Here is a 16,834-nt window from a genome sequence, read left to right as displayed (position 1 = left end):
CTTTCTTTCTCTCCTGCTGACTGCAGAAATGCTGGGAAAAAAATGTTTCGAAGTAAAATGAATCACACTCATTTAGGGAAACAGATTCACATTTACGTCTAATTACTATGCAGCAAAATAACGTTTAGGTGTGTTAGGGACGTTGCCATCGTAACGAGGTTTGTTCAGTTATAACACTATGACTGGTTTATGGATGCTCAGTCTCATGGTTATGGTAAATAATTGGATCGTTGTTCTCATTTACTATCCAGGCACCCAAATTTCTAGATGATAAATAATAAAAACCAAGCCAGTGGTTCTCCAGTACTAGTATGTAGAAGAATGTTAAAGTTTTAGCATCTTAAAATGCAGATTCTTGGGCCTTGCCACCAGAAGTCCTGGGTTAGTAGGTCTGGGAAGGGCCCAGGAGTCTGCCCTGGGAACTAGCACATCACGTCAGCCCTGTGAGCATGGTCAGGGGGACACAGCTGGGGAGATGCAGACCTAAACCCCACCCCTTTGCCGGCTCCCATTAACGAAATGCCCATCTCCTGTCTTTGGCTGGTTCTTCCTGTCTCCCATCTCTAAACCTAGTAACATGGACTTCCTGAGCACTGATCCTAGATTCATAGCCAAACATCATCCCTGGTGGCTAACGAATCAACTCTGATAAAACTGAGTTCCAGTCTTTCCCATTATATCTGTTCTCTTTCCCGTATGCCTCATCATTTAACTGTATTGAGCTAAAAGTGGTTCCTTGAATGGTTTTCCTTTGTTACATCATTTGTGCTTACACACCCTAATATTTGTTTTGGGAAATGCCATCCAGTTTTAACATGGGATTCCAGAATCTCTGTCCTTTGTGCAAAGGCCCCAGGGTCTCCTGGGTCTCTTCATCTTTCTCACATGATGGAAACAGAGACCACTCGCTCCCAGGACCGAGTGAGCAGTTCCTAAAGAAGGGACCACCCCCTCCCCAGGATGGTGTGGGATCACTGCAGGGGCTTGGCCTCCAGATGGCTGTCCCCTGGGCTGCTTCTTGGCTTTGGGTTAATTTTTTTTCCAAGAATTCTTGGGTTTGTCCCATTGCTTTGATTTCCACTGTACCCACCTGTTTCTTGGGATCAAGGTTTCCTTCCTTCTCCGACTCCTAAGCCTTAGGATCAGCCATAAATACCCTCCTACTCTCCAATTCCTCAATGAGCCACAATCCTTTAATCTTTTTGAAGTTGGTAACAGCTGGAAACAGGCTGCGGGTAAAAAGAGCAGAGACCCATGGATGTTAAGTCTAAGCCACTTAGTTCCTCGGGCTCCTCAGCCTGTCCCTGGAGCGGGGCCTGGAGTTAACCTGAAGCTCTTTGCACCTAAGAGACCCTCCTCCCCCTCCCTGCTGGAATGCCAGGCGGGTCCTCATCGGTGCTCTGGGTCTGTCTTTATTCAACAGTCCTTCCTCTATTTCATGTTATTTATTTCATTTCATGCCCCCCGCCCTGACACCTCCCCAGGAGAGAAGGAAGTTGGGAAAATGTTAATGATGCATTTGGAGATTCCCAAAGATCCCCAGAAAGATCCCTTTGTACTTTAGAGAAATAGTCAAGCTGTTCTTCCAGTATCTATTTTTTTTTTTTTTTTATAACCAAAGTAACGCTACACTCTCTTCCTCCCAGGAGTCAGGGCTGGTATGAAAGCATGAAAAAGCATAGGACTTTGGGGGCTGACATCTGTGAGGAACAAGGAGTGGGAGATGACAGCACACAAACTACTATACGAGGGAAGCTGTGGTGTCTGCCCAGCATGCTTTCTCTCTTCCTCCATGCTTCAGGTAACTAAAATCTTTCTCACAACTGCTCCCTCTTACTACATGTCTCTGCCCATGCCTGGGGAGATCTACACCCGCCTAATTCAGGGATTCACCGGGAGCCGGCAGGCAGAGAGACTGGGCCGTACTTCAGTTCAGATCCCACTTTACCACTTACATGATCCTGGGCAAGTGATTTAACCTTTCTGTGTCTCAGTTTCCTTAGCTGTGAAAGTGAGGTTGTAAAAACTTACCTTACAAAAATGGCTGTGAGGATTAACTGGGTTAATCCATGAAAAGCATGTAGACCGTGCCAGAAATGCATTAGATATTATTATCGAAGTATTAATCTCTTCTATTATTATTTTGGCTCCATCACCTCACTGTTTTGCTTATTTCTCAGTTACCTCAAAGATCCTCAGCACTTTAATTCAAATTATAACTCTTTCAGGTAGTCAAAAGCAACACATTCCTTAGTAAATTGCTTTGTAATTTTTCTAAAAAATGTATAAAATTTCTTAACACCATTTTGGTTACATTAGATAACCTACAAGGCAAATTAATTCACATGCAGTTGATCAATAGGAAATGAGCTTTGTAGAACCAGGAAAGAGCATTGGTTCACCGTCTTTTTTCCAGTCAAGGGGCACTGTTATAGTAGCAATCAAATTATAACCTTCAGCAGAAAATGAAAAAGAAAACTCAGCTTGATTACCACAGGAGCACTAGGAATGTATAAATTGTATTTAAAAAAAAATAAACATCACCAGCCTCTGAGGCAATCCCCCTAGAGAAGTGAAGCCCCGAGGGCCTACCTTCAGTCACCTCCCCCAGCCTCCCGCCTCCTCCTGGACTGTCGCAGCCCTGCCAGCTCTCCTCTAATGTAAATGTTGCCAACACTGCCAGTCTTTTGTTCTGCTGTGGCATTTTCTAGACTCTCTGAGAGCTGCCTTACTGGGCTCTTGAGGTTATTGTTCCAGGAACAATTTTTGTTTTTCTACTGCTCTGGTTACAAAGTTGCATAGTTTTGAGTGGCCTGCTCCAACCTTATTTCTTCATAAACTCCGTTACTTTAGTACATGGTTTTGCAGAGCACAAAGTCTTGTAAGGCAACGCAGATCACATTACAGGAGAAACACCTATCTTATAATCATTATCTTAAAGACACATTTCAACACTTAATGTGTTTACATTATCTTTTGTAAATGGATTTCAAGGCCTTACTTTAAGTCATGAAATTACTAAAAAGAAAATTTATATGTGCATTTGCTTGGAAATGAGGTGGTGTTCTAATACCCTTTTAGCCTAGGTAATACTGAATCAGTGTTGACTAACTTCTAAGATCAATTGGAGATACCATCTATTCAGTTTCTAAGCTACATATTGATAATATTTTTATGAAACCATTTTATTTTTATGTCCTATTTGTTTACTCTCTCTCTCTTTCTCTCTCCCCTTTCTTTTTTCCTTCCTTCCCTCCTTCCTTCCTTCTCATTCTTGGACAGGAGGGCTAATTTTATTAAAGCCTGTTTCTTGCTGATTGTTTTGTTTTCAGTGTTGTCAGTATGATCCATCATGCTAAGAGATTATTGTATATTTCTTGAATAAGAAATGAAGAAAGAAGATCCAGAGTATTAATAATACAAAAATAAAGAGACCTGTCAATATTTCATACATAAGGTGTTCGTTATCTTGTCATGTGATAGGATTCATATGCTCTAAACGATGATGACCTCAAATTGGAAAAACTTAGTTGGTGTTTATATAGAATAAATCCCTTGCTATGAAATATGTACAGATCAAATCCTTGTTATAGAATTTATTGAACACTTATTATTTTCTTTATATACATTATTTAATTTAAAAATCATAATAATATCTAACAAATTAGTAGCCAACGTTCTTTTAATGCTTACTATGTGCCAAGTATTCATCTAAGCATTTGAGCACTATTAACTAATTTAATCCTCAAATCACTTCCTAGAAGATAAGTATGAGGTGTGATCAAACAATATGGTTAATGTTTAAATAAAAAAGAATTTATTACATTAAAAGACACATTGCCATTAATCCCCCTCAAAATACTCTCCCTCACTTTGAACACACTTATCCCATCGTTCTCACCACTTTCTGAAGCAGTTCTGGAAGTCCTCTTTCATGAGTCTCTTTAGTTACGCTGTAATGGCTGCCTCGATGTCCTGAATCAATTCAAAACATTTACCTTTCATGGTCATTTTGACTTTGGGGAAGAACCAGAAGTTGCACGGTGCCAGATCTGGTGAATAAGGTGGATGAGGACACATTGTAATGTTTTTATTTGACAGAAATTGCTGTACCAGAAGCGATGTGTGACATGGAGCCTTTCGTTGTGATCAAACAATACAGTGAATGCTGCTGCCGAGTGTCATCCAGCTGAAAGGCAGGGATTTTCAATGTGGGAAGCGGCGCGTGGAAACTTAGTACAATGTTTCCCCAAAAATAAGACCTAGCCGGACAATCAGCTCTAATGCATCTTTTGGAACAAAAATTAATATAAGACCCAGTATTATATTATATTATATTATATTATATTATATTATATTATATTATATTATATTATGTTATGTTATATTATAACTGGGTCTTATATTATAGTAAAATAAGACTGGGTCTTATATTAACTTTTGTTCCAAAAGATGCATTAAAACTGATTGTCCGGCTAGGTCTTATTTTCGGGGAAACATGGTAACAGTGTGTGACAAGTTTCAACTTGTTCGGTGCAGTCAGTCGAGTGTGAGCTATGGTTAAAAGAAGGTGTGTTTGAAAGTGTGTGGTAAATCATCCTCCATCATGACAATGCTCCATGTCACACATCGCTTCTGGTACACAATGTTGGACAATTAAGTTCTGGAACTTGTTGCAACAATGTTGCTAACCTTTTTTTGATATCAGAGGGATTATTCATTATGAATTTGTACCAACTGGACAAACAGTTAACCAAGTGTACTGTTTGGATGTGCTGGAAAGGCTGCATGAAAAAGTTGGATGACCTGAACTTTTCGCCAACAATTCATGGCTCTTGTATTACGACAAGGCACCAGCTCACACGGCACTGTCTGTGAGGGAGTTTTTATCCAGTTAACAAATAACTGAATTGGGATACCCTCGCTACTCACCTGATCTGGCCCCCAGTGACTTCTTTCTTTACCTGAAGATAAAGGAAATATTGAATGAAATACATTTTGATGACATTCAGGACATCAAGAGTAATACGACAGCTCTAATGACCATTCCAGAAAAAGAGTTCCAAAATTGCTTTGAAGGGTGGACTAGGTGCTCGTGTAGGTGAATAGCTTCCCAACGGGAGTACTTTGAAGGTGACCATAGTGATATTCAGCAATGCGGTATGGAGCACTTTTTCTAGGATGAATTCGCCAACTTAATTGTCCAACCTTTATATGGCAATTTCTGTCAAATAAAAATATTATGGTATGTCCTCTTCCACCTTATTCACTGGATATGGCACCATGTGATTTCTGGCTCTTCCCCAAAGTCAAAGTGATTCAGGACATTGAGGCAGCCATGACAGCGCAACTAAAAATACTCACGAAAGAGGACTTCTAGAACTACTTCAGAAAGTGGCAAGAATGATGAGATAAGTGTGTTCGAAGCTAGGGGGAGTATTTTGAGGGGGATTAATGGCAATGTGTCTTTTACTATAATAATTTTTTTTTTATTTGAACACCGTATTTTGTGATCATACCTTGTACTCTTATTATGCTCGTTTTTCAGAAAAGGAAACTGAGGCATGGAGGGGCTAATGTGCCAAAGGTCATACAGCTAGTGTGTGGTGAAACCAACATTAATATCCAGGCATTCTGACTCTAGAGCCTTCAGGATAAACACCCCTGGCCTTCACCACCACTAAGCTGCCCCAGGGAGTAAAGAAGTATCATTTCCATTATATAGTTGAAGAAACTGAGGCTTGGAAAGAGAAAGTACCTTTCCAAAGTCACAGATGTTCAGTGGTAGAATGGGGATTTGAATTAAAAACATAAGCACTTGATCACTTCAGTCCTTCCTGAGTTTTTATGCTTCTCCATCATCTCAGGTTCCATTTGAGTTCCTGGTCTTTTGAGTGTTTTTAAGGCTTCAGGTGGAAAAGCCTCAGTGCTTTTCACTTATTACTTTTGAATTTGCATATTTATCATTAATTTCTAAAGTGTATATAGAAATAAGAATATTTGGTTTAAACAGAAAGTCTTTAGTAAAAAGACATCACTTTAAAAGTTCTCAAAATAAATTCTCAAATGTGCAAATAGCTTTTTCCCCCATTTAAAAACTCTTCTGAATTAACTTGGCAGAAGACTGACCATTCCTGACAGCTTTGAGATTCTTCCCAATTTCTCTTTAAAATTCCCTGGAAGATAAACAAAAAGATAAGAAGTGGAAACTAAAGCTGAGAAGACCATATGCAAAAGACCAGCCAGATTCTCCACTACCTGTATCATTCAATGGGGTGCATAAAGGAGTACCTTTTTGGAGTAAAAGTCACACACTCCATAGCTTAAACCAAAACAGGGCAGATGCTCCCAAAGGAGACTGGACAAGCTTCTGACTCACCCATTCTATTACTGTGATACAACAGATTGGCACTAACAAGAAAAACAGACATACCGTATTTTGCCATGTATAATGCGCACCCATGTTTTTGGCCCAAACTTTCAGGGGAAAAATCTTTCATTTTAATTTTTTAATTCAAATTTTTATTTGTTTACATTTAGGTATTGTTTTTTGTATTATAAAGCATTTTATGCATCTTAGCATTTACAATAAATTTTACGTAACAAATAAGTACAAAACAAGAATTGAGACAAGGTAGAAGAAATTTTATGTACTGGTAACAAATTTTTGATATGTATGCATCATAGAAGGCCAAGAATTCTTCCTCGTTGCAAGTTCGTCGTAAGTTCAACAAAACAGATTATCATATTCCAGGATACTATTTTGCATACGGATATCATTATTGATTTCTAGAGTTACACTTTTAACTCATAAGCATAAATAAAAGAATTAGAAACATTTGTATAGATACAGAATTAGAACTACCCTTGTATAATGTACATCCTTATTTTTCCTTCACAAATTTGGGCAGAAAAGTGCATATTATACATGGCAAAATACAATATGGTCCAGTTTTCGAACCACTAAAAGCCACACTTCTGCCTTCCATGTACCAGTGTCACCCCCCGACACACACACACACACACACACACACACGCACACACACTTTTTCTTGTCAATTTCTTTAGCTAGCCACTTCTGGGCAGAATGGTAGTAGATGATGGGGTGGAGAGAAGGGGATGGGGAATATTGCAGAAACAATTTAGCAGTTCCCACTGGAAGAAGTCATTTGCAGAGAAGAGGGCATTCTGTTCCTAGAAGCAAAATAAATAAGGTTAGGCTGATAAAACCTGACTGGCGTCCAGGAGTTCTGCCTTATATGAGTACGAAACTTTATAATTGAGCAGGATTTGACCTATCAATCATAGTCTCCAACCTGGAGAGGAGAGGGGTGCTTACCAGTGTCCAGACCCCCTTTACCAGAGCAGTGCCTCCATCCATCAGGTGCTGTGAGCTGAACCCTTCTCCAGAGTGAGAGAAGCTGCCTCGTCTGGAAATGCAAGGATGATTTTACCCGTCAGCCAATGACTGACACTGTACAAAATGCCAGACACTTGTTCAAGGGACAATCTATGGAGCTGTTCACACTGCAGAGTTCCCTGTGGACTCAGGCTGAGGCTGGACTTTAGTTGAACCCACATATTCAACTTGTTTCTTCCTCAGTCCCATCCTGGGTCCCTCGCTCTCTTGTAGGTTTTACCTGCAAGTACTCTCACTAAATCACTGCACAACAACACCCATCTCAGGCTCTGCTTCTAGGGACAGCAACCTCAATAAGCTACTGAACTAATTAATAGCCATTCTAGGTACACTAAATATCTTGTAAATAAAGGTGACACAAAAACACTTATACATGTAGTTCCCCCCCCCCCTTATTTTATAGATTTCAAATCCAATTCCAAAAACTATAGAGCCAGGATATTTTGTGGTTCTTGAAATGCATTGCCAAATTACTTTCCTATAGAGTTTGTCCCAATTTAGAACCTCCAGCACTGTTTCACAGTATAACTAACATCAAAGCAGCCAGCATTAGAAACCAGCATTATTCCAAACTATTCAGGTTCTCTTATTGCTGCTTTGATTTGTATATCTTGGATTGGTAATGAGGTTGAACACTTCCACATATTTGTGTACTAAGTGTAGATCTTTCTTAGGTGAATTTCAAATCTGAGAAGAAAATTCCATGCCAGGTTTCCAAAGTTTCAACACCACGAGATTCATCTCATCGTGTGTGAGCACTTTTCAGTTCCAGGTAAGACAATTCCAAGTTTAAAAACTGGGCAAAGTCATCAAGACTGTTTTTCCTGTGTAGAAAGGTTAAAGTAAAGCAGATGTAAAACTAGCCTCAGCTCTCTTTGCTCATAGTGTATTATTTGTCAGGGAATATTAACTCTTGAACCTACATGCAAAAGAATGCTGAGGAAATAATTTAATAGTTATTAAAATTACTTTTTATGTCACTTTATTAATAAAAACAAATGTACTAAATAACATAATTTTAATAAATGGCTTTGTTCCCTCAGTTTCCATGGCAAATTCTCCTTACTGGTTTTATGTTCTGCCTTTTTTTCTCTTCTAGTGCTTTGAAAGTAGGTGTTCCCCCAAAGTTCAGACTTTGGGTCTTTTATTGTTCCCTCTTTACATTCTCTCTGGTAACTTATTTATAATGTGAAATTAAACTATCTAGAGTGATTTTTCCAGATCTTTCCATTTCACTCAGGGGTATGAAATTCCTCAGAGTTCCCCACAAATTCATCAGTGCTCTCACACTGATGCAGAATATTAGCGATGAGAACACACTCTCATCAGAAACTGCTGTTCACTGGAAAATGCCACAGAGATAAAAATGGTTGTTTCTAGATCATTCCCATACCTGACCACTGACCTGGTGTGTCATGACAGCTTGTTTTCCACAGTTTACATGTTTCTTGCTATGGTCATAAAACAGGAGTCATTAGATAAATTCAGCCCAAGGACACGTGTTTCTAGCCTGCATTAGGACTTTAAGTTTCTTATCATTATCTGAAAACTGGGAGGTTTCATATCCAATTGCGAGCTTCTCTTAAAAAGGAAGATATGATAACATTAGGCTCCAAATTCCTATATGAAAAGCATGTATAAAAGCCTTGTAATGGCTCCCCTCTTTAAATGAGTCATGTACCATCTGGTTTACTACAGTTTCCACCATTCCCCATTGCCTTAAATCTCCTCATACTTCTTTGCCTCCTTGTTACTACTTTCCCTTCCTTCCTTCCTTCCTTCCTTCCTTCCTTCCTTCCTTCCTTCCTTCCTTCCTTCCTTCCTTCCTTCCTTTCTTCCTTCCTCCCTCCCTCCCTCCCTCCCGTTACATACTTTTTGCCTATCTGAGATTCTCTCCCTTCCTGCTTTCTTCAACTTCGTCCTCTATGTGGCATGGCCCGTTCAGTTTTAGAATCCTGTTTGGTGTCACCTCTTCTGCATAGCTTTTCCTGACTGCCCACCATCACTACTATCTAGTTAATCATTGACTCCTCTCTACTTGTTCTCTGTGACTTGTACACCTGCATGTATTTATCTACAAATAGTAGGTAACCATTATATATTGAGAGACCAGTATGCAACTGATACTCTAAGAGGGACTGCAATAAAATAAAATAAAATAAAATAAAATAAAATAAAGTAAAGTAAAGTAAAGTAAAGTAAAGTAAAGTAAAGTAAAGTAAAGTAAAGTAAAGTAAAGTAAAGTAAAGTAAAGTAAAGTAAAGTAAAGTAAAGTAAAGTAAAGTAAAGTAAAGTAAAGTAAAATAAAGTAAAGTAAAGTAAAATAAAATAAAATAAAATAAAATAAAATAAAATAATAAAATAAAAAAATAAAATAATAAAATAAAATAAAATAAAATAATAAAATAAAATAAAATATAAAATAAAATAAAATATAAAATAAAATAAAATAAAATAAAATAAATAAAATAAAATAAAATAAAATAAAAAAATGAAATAAAATAAAATAATAAAATAATAAAATATAAAATAAAATAAATAAAAATAGCCCCAGAGTGCACAGTTTGGGGAAAATACTAGGATGAAAGATTGAGTAGTGTGTTGTGGAGGATAGAAGAAAAGCCACTCTATCTGAACCAGGCTCTTTAGCATTAGTGACTTACTTGATCTGGTATTTGAAGGTCAAGGAAGAATTAGCTTAGTGAACAAGTTGAGGAAAAGTGAATTTTAGGGAAGGAAAGCATAATCTGACAAGGCACAGAAACATAAAATACACAACATATACAGGAAATTGCAATCAGCTCTATATTGCTACAGATAAGAGTATATTCCCAGAAGTAGCAAAAAAGGAGGCAAGAATCATTTTAACTTACTTCTTTCATTCAAAACCATGGTTTCCTTTGATTCCATTTTAAATTGTAGAATGAATTAAATATAACAATTAAAATTAATAAAAGCAATTGTATTTTAGAAAAAAGATTTAAGTTTTAAGTTGAGACCTACATTTTTTATCTTAGTTATGTGACTTTATGTGCGTATTGAGCCGGCTATTGAGCTTCCTTTGGAAGCAAGAGTTTGGAAGGGCGGTAGAAGCAAGAACACAATAAAAGGCCATGTTTAACATCAAGCCTATCATGCTGCTTTGTTTTCAGAGCCAGAAATGTAAAATTAAATTAAAAAGTTTCACAAATATAGTTAACAAAAATTGGATAAGGGCATACAAAGCCTGCTCACTTATTTTGGGTAAAATAAGAACCTACTTTAACCAAAATTTTTCCAAATTATTTTCTGGAAGTTACAACGAAATCAAATTTGTTCCCAAATCTTCTCTTGGGGATTGTTTGGCAAATATACACTGTTAGGGAGTAAAACTTTCCTCACAAACTTCCAAATTGAATATTCTGCCACAATATCAGGAAAATATTACCTGAATTTATCTTGAAAGCAGACTAGATGATATTTTACATTTTATCCCTGAAATCGCTTTTAAGAATTAAGTCAGAAAGAAAAGAGACCATTTTTAAGCTGTGGTTTGTTCTCTCTGTAGCTGGATTTTGGTTATAACTTCCTGGAGTATATTTAACACATATTAATATTTGTGTTTATCTCTTAATATTTCAGGATTTCATATACAGAATTCTAAATATATCTGCCAAATTTGTCCAGCACCAATGAAAATTATTAGTGTTGAAAGTCTGAAGTAATTGGTAGTTTCCTTGATGTTCTAAAAATAAGACCCCTTCATTCTTCAGCCAAAGAGACTTCCTTTTGATAACTAATAACTTCAGGATAGAACATAAGAACTTTGTCATGAACATTCAAATATTCACAAAATAAGGTATATACTCTAGCACTTTTCATGGGGTTGGCTACTTTCATAATGATATGAATAATTCTAATTCTCATAAATTGCTGGGCAAAGTTTTAGGTGCTTAGCACTGAATAACTGATTTTTTTTCCCCTGCCAAATTCCTCGCTGTGAATCCCGTGTTACTGGAGCAGCATGAATGTACATTCCTACCAATTTTTTAAAGATCATTTGTCCTGAAGAATTTTGACAGGGCTTCAAAGATATTATTAGGTTTGGTTGTAGACCCAAAGCCTTGAGAAACAGCTTCTTTCTTCCACAAGTCACACATGCACACATGGTGTGGCACAAAGCTCTTGGAGGCAGCCAGAAGATGCATACAACTCATAGGAAGAAAAAGCCGTGATCTGATCTCTTGTAAAACTAAAGTGTGGTATCAGCAGGTAAGGCATTCAAATGCTTAACTATAGAATGCAAGAAAGAAAACTTCCGGAACAGCTTTAAAATATCTTCTCAGTAAACTTTTGACAGCACTCTAGAATGCGTAGGTTCCTGAGATTTTCTCCAGTGTTGTAGTTTGGTCCTCCAGTGATTAAAAAGACTACTTTACATAAAATCTTCACAGCCACTACAGTTTCTTCTTATTGTATTCTGATATTTAACATTACAGACTGCAGAGAATTGAGCTCTAATAATAAGTTCTACCCATACAAAAATAAGGTTTGTGTGAATCTGATTTAAATGTCATTAAAGCTGAAATAGGAGCTATGTGGTTCCTTGATCAGAGTTTTTAGGCATAAAAAAGGGGAAGCCTTGTGGTTTGCAATAAACCTGGATCGAACCTTGATAAGTAAGTGAGACTTATCAGATTTGTGTTTTGGCTGCCATCTTCAGTTGACTTATAGAAAAAAAATTAATGAGGAATGTTTTCAAGAGTGCCAACCTGGTTTTGAAGAATAAAGTGATGCTGATGGCAGAAGATAACTGCTTAGCTTCTCCTCATACCTGAGCCCAATAAGCAAAATATTTTGCTATGCATATACCTCTGTCAGTAGCCTAAAACATGCCATCTTTCATGGAAACGTACACAAGATTTAAAATATTTTCATGATTCTCTGATTTCTTATTTACTGTTGGACTAAACTCCATCGTCTAACAATGCAGAGATATAAAAAGAAAAAAGAATTATTCCCCTAGTCTCTTATAAACTCATCCCTCTGAGGTAAGTCAAGTTACCTCGCCAACCTATTCTTTATGCTCCCGTAAACATATTCACATTTACATTAACACATAAATATGTAGTGTTTTTATTTTATAAAAATAGTATTATATTGCACATTTTCTATAACTTGCTTTATCACTTAACACTTTCTCATGAATGTTCCTGCTGGCCCATGATTCATTTTTATTTTAAAGAACACCAAAAACTAAGAGTATGATTCAATTTGCATTAAAATGTATTAAAAAGGAATTTAAAAATCGTCCTATATTTCCATCTAGTAACATGGTATAAGTTTTCATTTTTTGAGTTTTATTTTATGTCTTTCAAGAAAAAAAAGTTTTCATGTATATAGTGTAATTTTTTTGTTAAATTTATTCTTTTTATAGTATTTATTTATTTATTTTTTGCTATTGTGAAAAGGAGAGTTTTATTTTCCAACTTTATTTAACTGGTTACCACTAGTAGACTGTATTATTGGTCATTATCTACTCCCCCTATAATAAGAAAAGAATACATTTCATGTTCATTGGATATAATTTGCAATACCTTCTTAAAGATAAAGCATACTTTCTATCCTCATTTGGGTTGGCCAGGTGACTTGCTTTGGCCAAATAATGTGAGTAAACATAACATAAACATATCCCCCCAGAAGCCTTAGATTCAATTGTGTGATTATACTTGACCTTGAGCTTCTGTTATGTGGCATTAAAGTTTCCAGGTAGGGGCTGCCCCATTAGCCGAGATCCTGGAACGAGGATGCTTGTGAAGCAGACCTGTAGCCAACCCATAGTTTGGAGCAGTGTAGCAATCAAAGAAATATTAACTAGGTGTCAAATTAATCACAAAGGTTTTAAAAGGAGAGAGAAAGGATCAAATATATGGTGATGGAAGGAGAACTGATTCTGGGTGGTGAGCACACAATGTGATATATAAATGATGTATTACAGAATTGTACACCTGAAACCTATGCAACTTTACTAACAATTGTCACCCCAATACACTTTGATTTAAAAAAAAAAAAAGAGAGCGATCTTGCAGTCACAGAGGTAGCAATTGTAGAAAGCTCTGATTGAGACCTGTGAAGATCTCATATTTTACCTTACTTTCAAGCTAAGATATTAACTTGCCAGTTTCATGGATGCTGACAGAAGACACTTAACTCCTGGATCAGAGACAAAAGATAGCAGCCAGAGGGTCAGCATGTTTGTGTTGGGTTACCTGAGTCTCCATTCGCACATTGGTGATGTGAAGGGGCCCAGATGGATGTCTGAACACATAGGTGACATTACAGGAGAGGAACACTGAACTTGAAATCCCATCATTTCATAACAAGCAGTGAGCAAGGCTGCTCTTTGTTTCAGAGGCGGAAATTAACTCCTCTCTCAAGGTTGCACACTGCAAACACAATCGTGAGAAACAGGGTAAAAAAAATAATCAGGGTCTCAAAGGCTTGGCATACCCAGCAAGATAGGTAGAAACAGGAGAAACTCATGGAAGAGTGTCCCCCAAAACAGCCCTCAGCCCTCATTGACTATTAGTGAGAAATAAATGTTTGCTATTATATGCAATTGCAATATTAGGGTTGTTCTGTTACGCAACCAAGTTAATTGATGCAATAAGTACAGAGAAAAATTCATTTACATTTGTATATTTGTTTTATATCCTGTCATCTTACCCGACTCTCTTATTTTTAAAATAATTTAACATGGTTTCTTAGGTTTTACAGATATAATAACATCTTTTGCAAATAAATGAATTGCTCTTTCCCTTCCTAGTATTTATACTGAATATTTTGTTTTCTTATCTTTGGCATTAGCCTAAATCTCCAAAACAATTTTGAATAACAATTATGATAGCAAATGTGTCATTTATTAAGCTATTATCTCTTCATGCCAAACCTACCCTTGGATACTATGCCTATGATGCTGGGGCTGGAACTTTGCAAACTCTGTTTTTACTTTGCAAGTTGGCTCCCTGTTAAACACAGCTGATGGAGAGTTCACAGGCAGAGAGGTCATAGGCTGGAGAAGGAGGAAGGGACTTGTTCCTTCCTGTTTGTTTTCTTGGGGCTTCTTGTTTGCTCTTGTTCTGTTCTTATGAGCATCATCCCACCAATGCTTCCTCATCTTGGCAGCAGCAGTTCCTTCCTATAGCAGCAGGAGAATCCCAGGAATAGTTTTCCAGCATGTGTAGAAACTACCTCATTGTACCCACCCCCAACCCCCCACTCAGATATCAGAAGTGAGTTTCATTTCCACAAGGGCCCTTCTCCAGGCTCTTAAGTTTTAATAAATCCAACTTCTCTTCTTGATCCCACTCAATCATAGAGTGGTAGCTGCTTTCTACAATTCCTACCTCTGGGACCCCAAGACCTCTCTCCTTTTTAAAACTACTTTGTAAATAATTTGGTACCTAGTTGATATTTTTTTTATATTAAATTCTCTCTGCTAAAATAACTGGTGTGGCTTCTGCCTAATGACCACTGATTGATCAAGCAGATACAGTATTCCTATTTATTTTCTAATTTCAATAATGATGGCTTTAGGCATTTGCCTTTCAGCATTATGGTTGTGGGTTTTTGGTTTTTGGTGTTGCTGCTGAAGCTTATCAAGTGTGTTTTTGTATATATTTACACAAACATTGTTTTCTTTTTAAATTATTAATGTATAAACTAAATATTTTTCATAATGTCGAATCATCCTTATATTTCTGGAATAAGTAGCTAATAGTTAACAGATTTGTAGCACTTACTACATATATTCTAAGAACTTTGTATGTACTAATTCACTTAATAAACCTACTTGGTCATGGCTCATAATTACATTGCCAAGTTTAAATTGCTAAGTGTTTATTTAAAACATAACTGAAATTTAGTAATACTTAGTTTTATATTGTATATTATTATTACTTGTTTCCTTCTATCTTATCACCTCTATTGAACTGAAAGTTCCTTGAAAATCAATGCCTTATCATATTTTTCTCCTATATGTCAATATCATAGTATCTTGCAAGAGCAATGATTGCTATATGTTGAATAAATACATACACTTAATAGATGTATGTAAGTCTATTTTTTGAAAAATTAGCATTTATTCTGTAATATAAATCATAATTGCACATATTTAAATGTATTTGTAAGAAATTAAAATATATAACAAAACATACATTTAATATTAATTTAACAAGATTTTCTGGGCATATTTGTTCTTTTCAGAATGCTGACATCTTTTAAATTGTTTCTGATCCTGTCTACTTAAACTCTCTTTATAGCTTTAAAATTCTCCAATATTTAGTTAATAGCAATAATTACTGTTGCATACTTTTAAGTTACTGTGTTATGTTTTATGATATAGATTATATCAAAATTATTTCCTTTTCCAGAAGATTAAAGACAAATTAGTAGAAGATAGACATCAAGGATTCTTAATGTATGAAACCATTTCCAACAAAATGCTTTTTATTTAATTCAAAATTGGATTTTCATGGTTTGGGGCTTAAGGGCTTCTGAGGTTTTGCTCCTGCAGATTCAAGACTTAAACTAGACATCAAAGGTTATCATGCTGCCACTTCAAGACACTAGCTAAAGGATTTGACAACTGTTTCCTATTATTTAATTTTGTTTAAATTCTTCCCTTCAAAGCAACTGTTACTATGTCTTTGTGACTAAATTTATGGACAAAACACGTTATCGTTATTTTTTGTTTGTTTTTTTAAATTGCATTTTAAGGACCTTCTGTGTGCACAGCAAAATATGGGCAGACAGATAAGTAAAAATGTATTCTCCACTAACAAGGATCTTGTAATACAAGCAAGAGACCATATGCAGACCCAAATTTTATACAGAAATGGTAATAATGTAGGACAAAGTTTTTTCAGCCCCAGGAGCAATAGGAAGAAAAAAAAACTATCAAAATGAAAGAACAGAACTGAAGTGGCATCCTATGTTTTTTTCCCTATTTGTTGTTTTAATTCTAGTTTCTAATTTTATGTGGTTTGGGAGGTAATGATTGGTTTTTATGATTATAATCATAAAGGATTTTTTTTCTCACATCCTCATGTCATGTTTGGAAGGAGTACTATAAACCATGGTAATAAGAATTATTTTACTACTATTTATTATTTTTTTGCCTCCCCTACTACCTAAAGTTTATAACTCTAATTTTCATTATAAGGAATAATTGATATCTATCGATCGATCGATCAATCGATCGATCGTATATATATCTATATAGATAGATAGATAGATAGATATAATACAAGCGAGATATATATATATATATATATATATATATATCCTTTATACTGAAACAGTTTCATAAAGCTTGGGCTGGATTTATTTCAGAAAATACAGTATTTTAATTTATTATGTAGCTTTAAAGTGACC

The 16,834-nt window shown here is 36.1% G+C and overlaps 1 protein-coding gene across 3 annotated transcripts in view; it reads left to right on the top strand.

Annotated features, from left to right (window-relative positions):
• The first annotated feature begins 1,647 nt into the window (after window positions 1-1,647).
• The window catches only part of ZNF438 (zinc finger protein 438), a 202,071-nt gene continuing 186,884 nt past the window's right edge, over window positions 1,648-16,834 (top strand). For all 3 annotated transcript variants that reach the window (XM_088789521.1, XM_088789514.1, XM_088789511.1), the window contains exons 1-2: window positions 1,648-1,801; window positions 8,095-8,192. The gene's annotated coding sequence lies outside the window, so the exon portion shown is untranslated. The remainder of the gene's footprint in view (window positions 1,802-8,094; window positions 8,193-16,834) is intronic.

Source organism: Rhinolophus sinicus, chromosome 1 (genome assembly GCF_057876585.1).
Source record: "Rhinolophus sinicus isolate RSI-liver-muscle chromosome 1, RSI-T2T, whole genome shotgun sequence".
Taxonomy (NCBI): Eukaryota; Metazoa; Chordata; class Mammalia; order Chiroptera; family Rhinolophidae; genus Rhinolophus; species Rhinolophus sinicus.
This window is presented reverse-complemented; position numbering and strand designations above follow the sequence as displayed.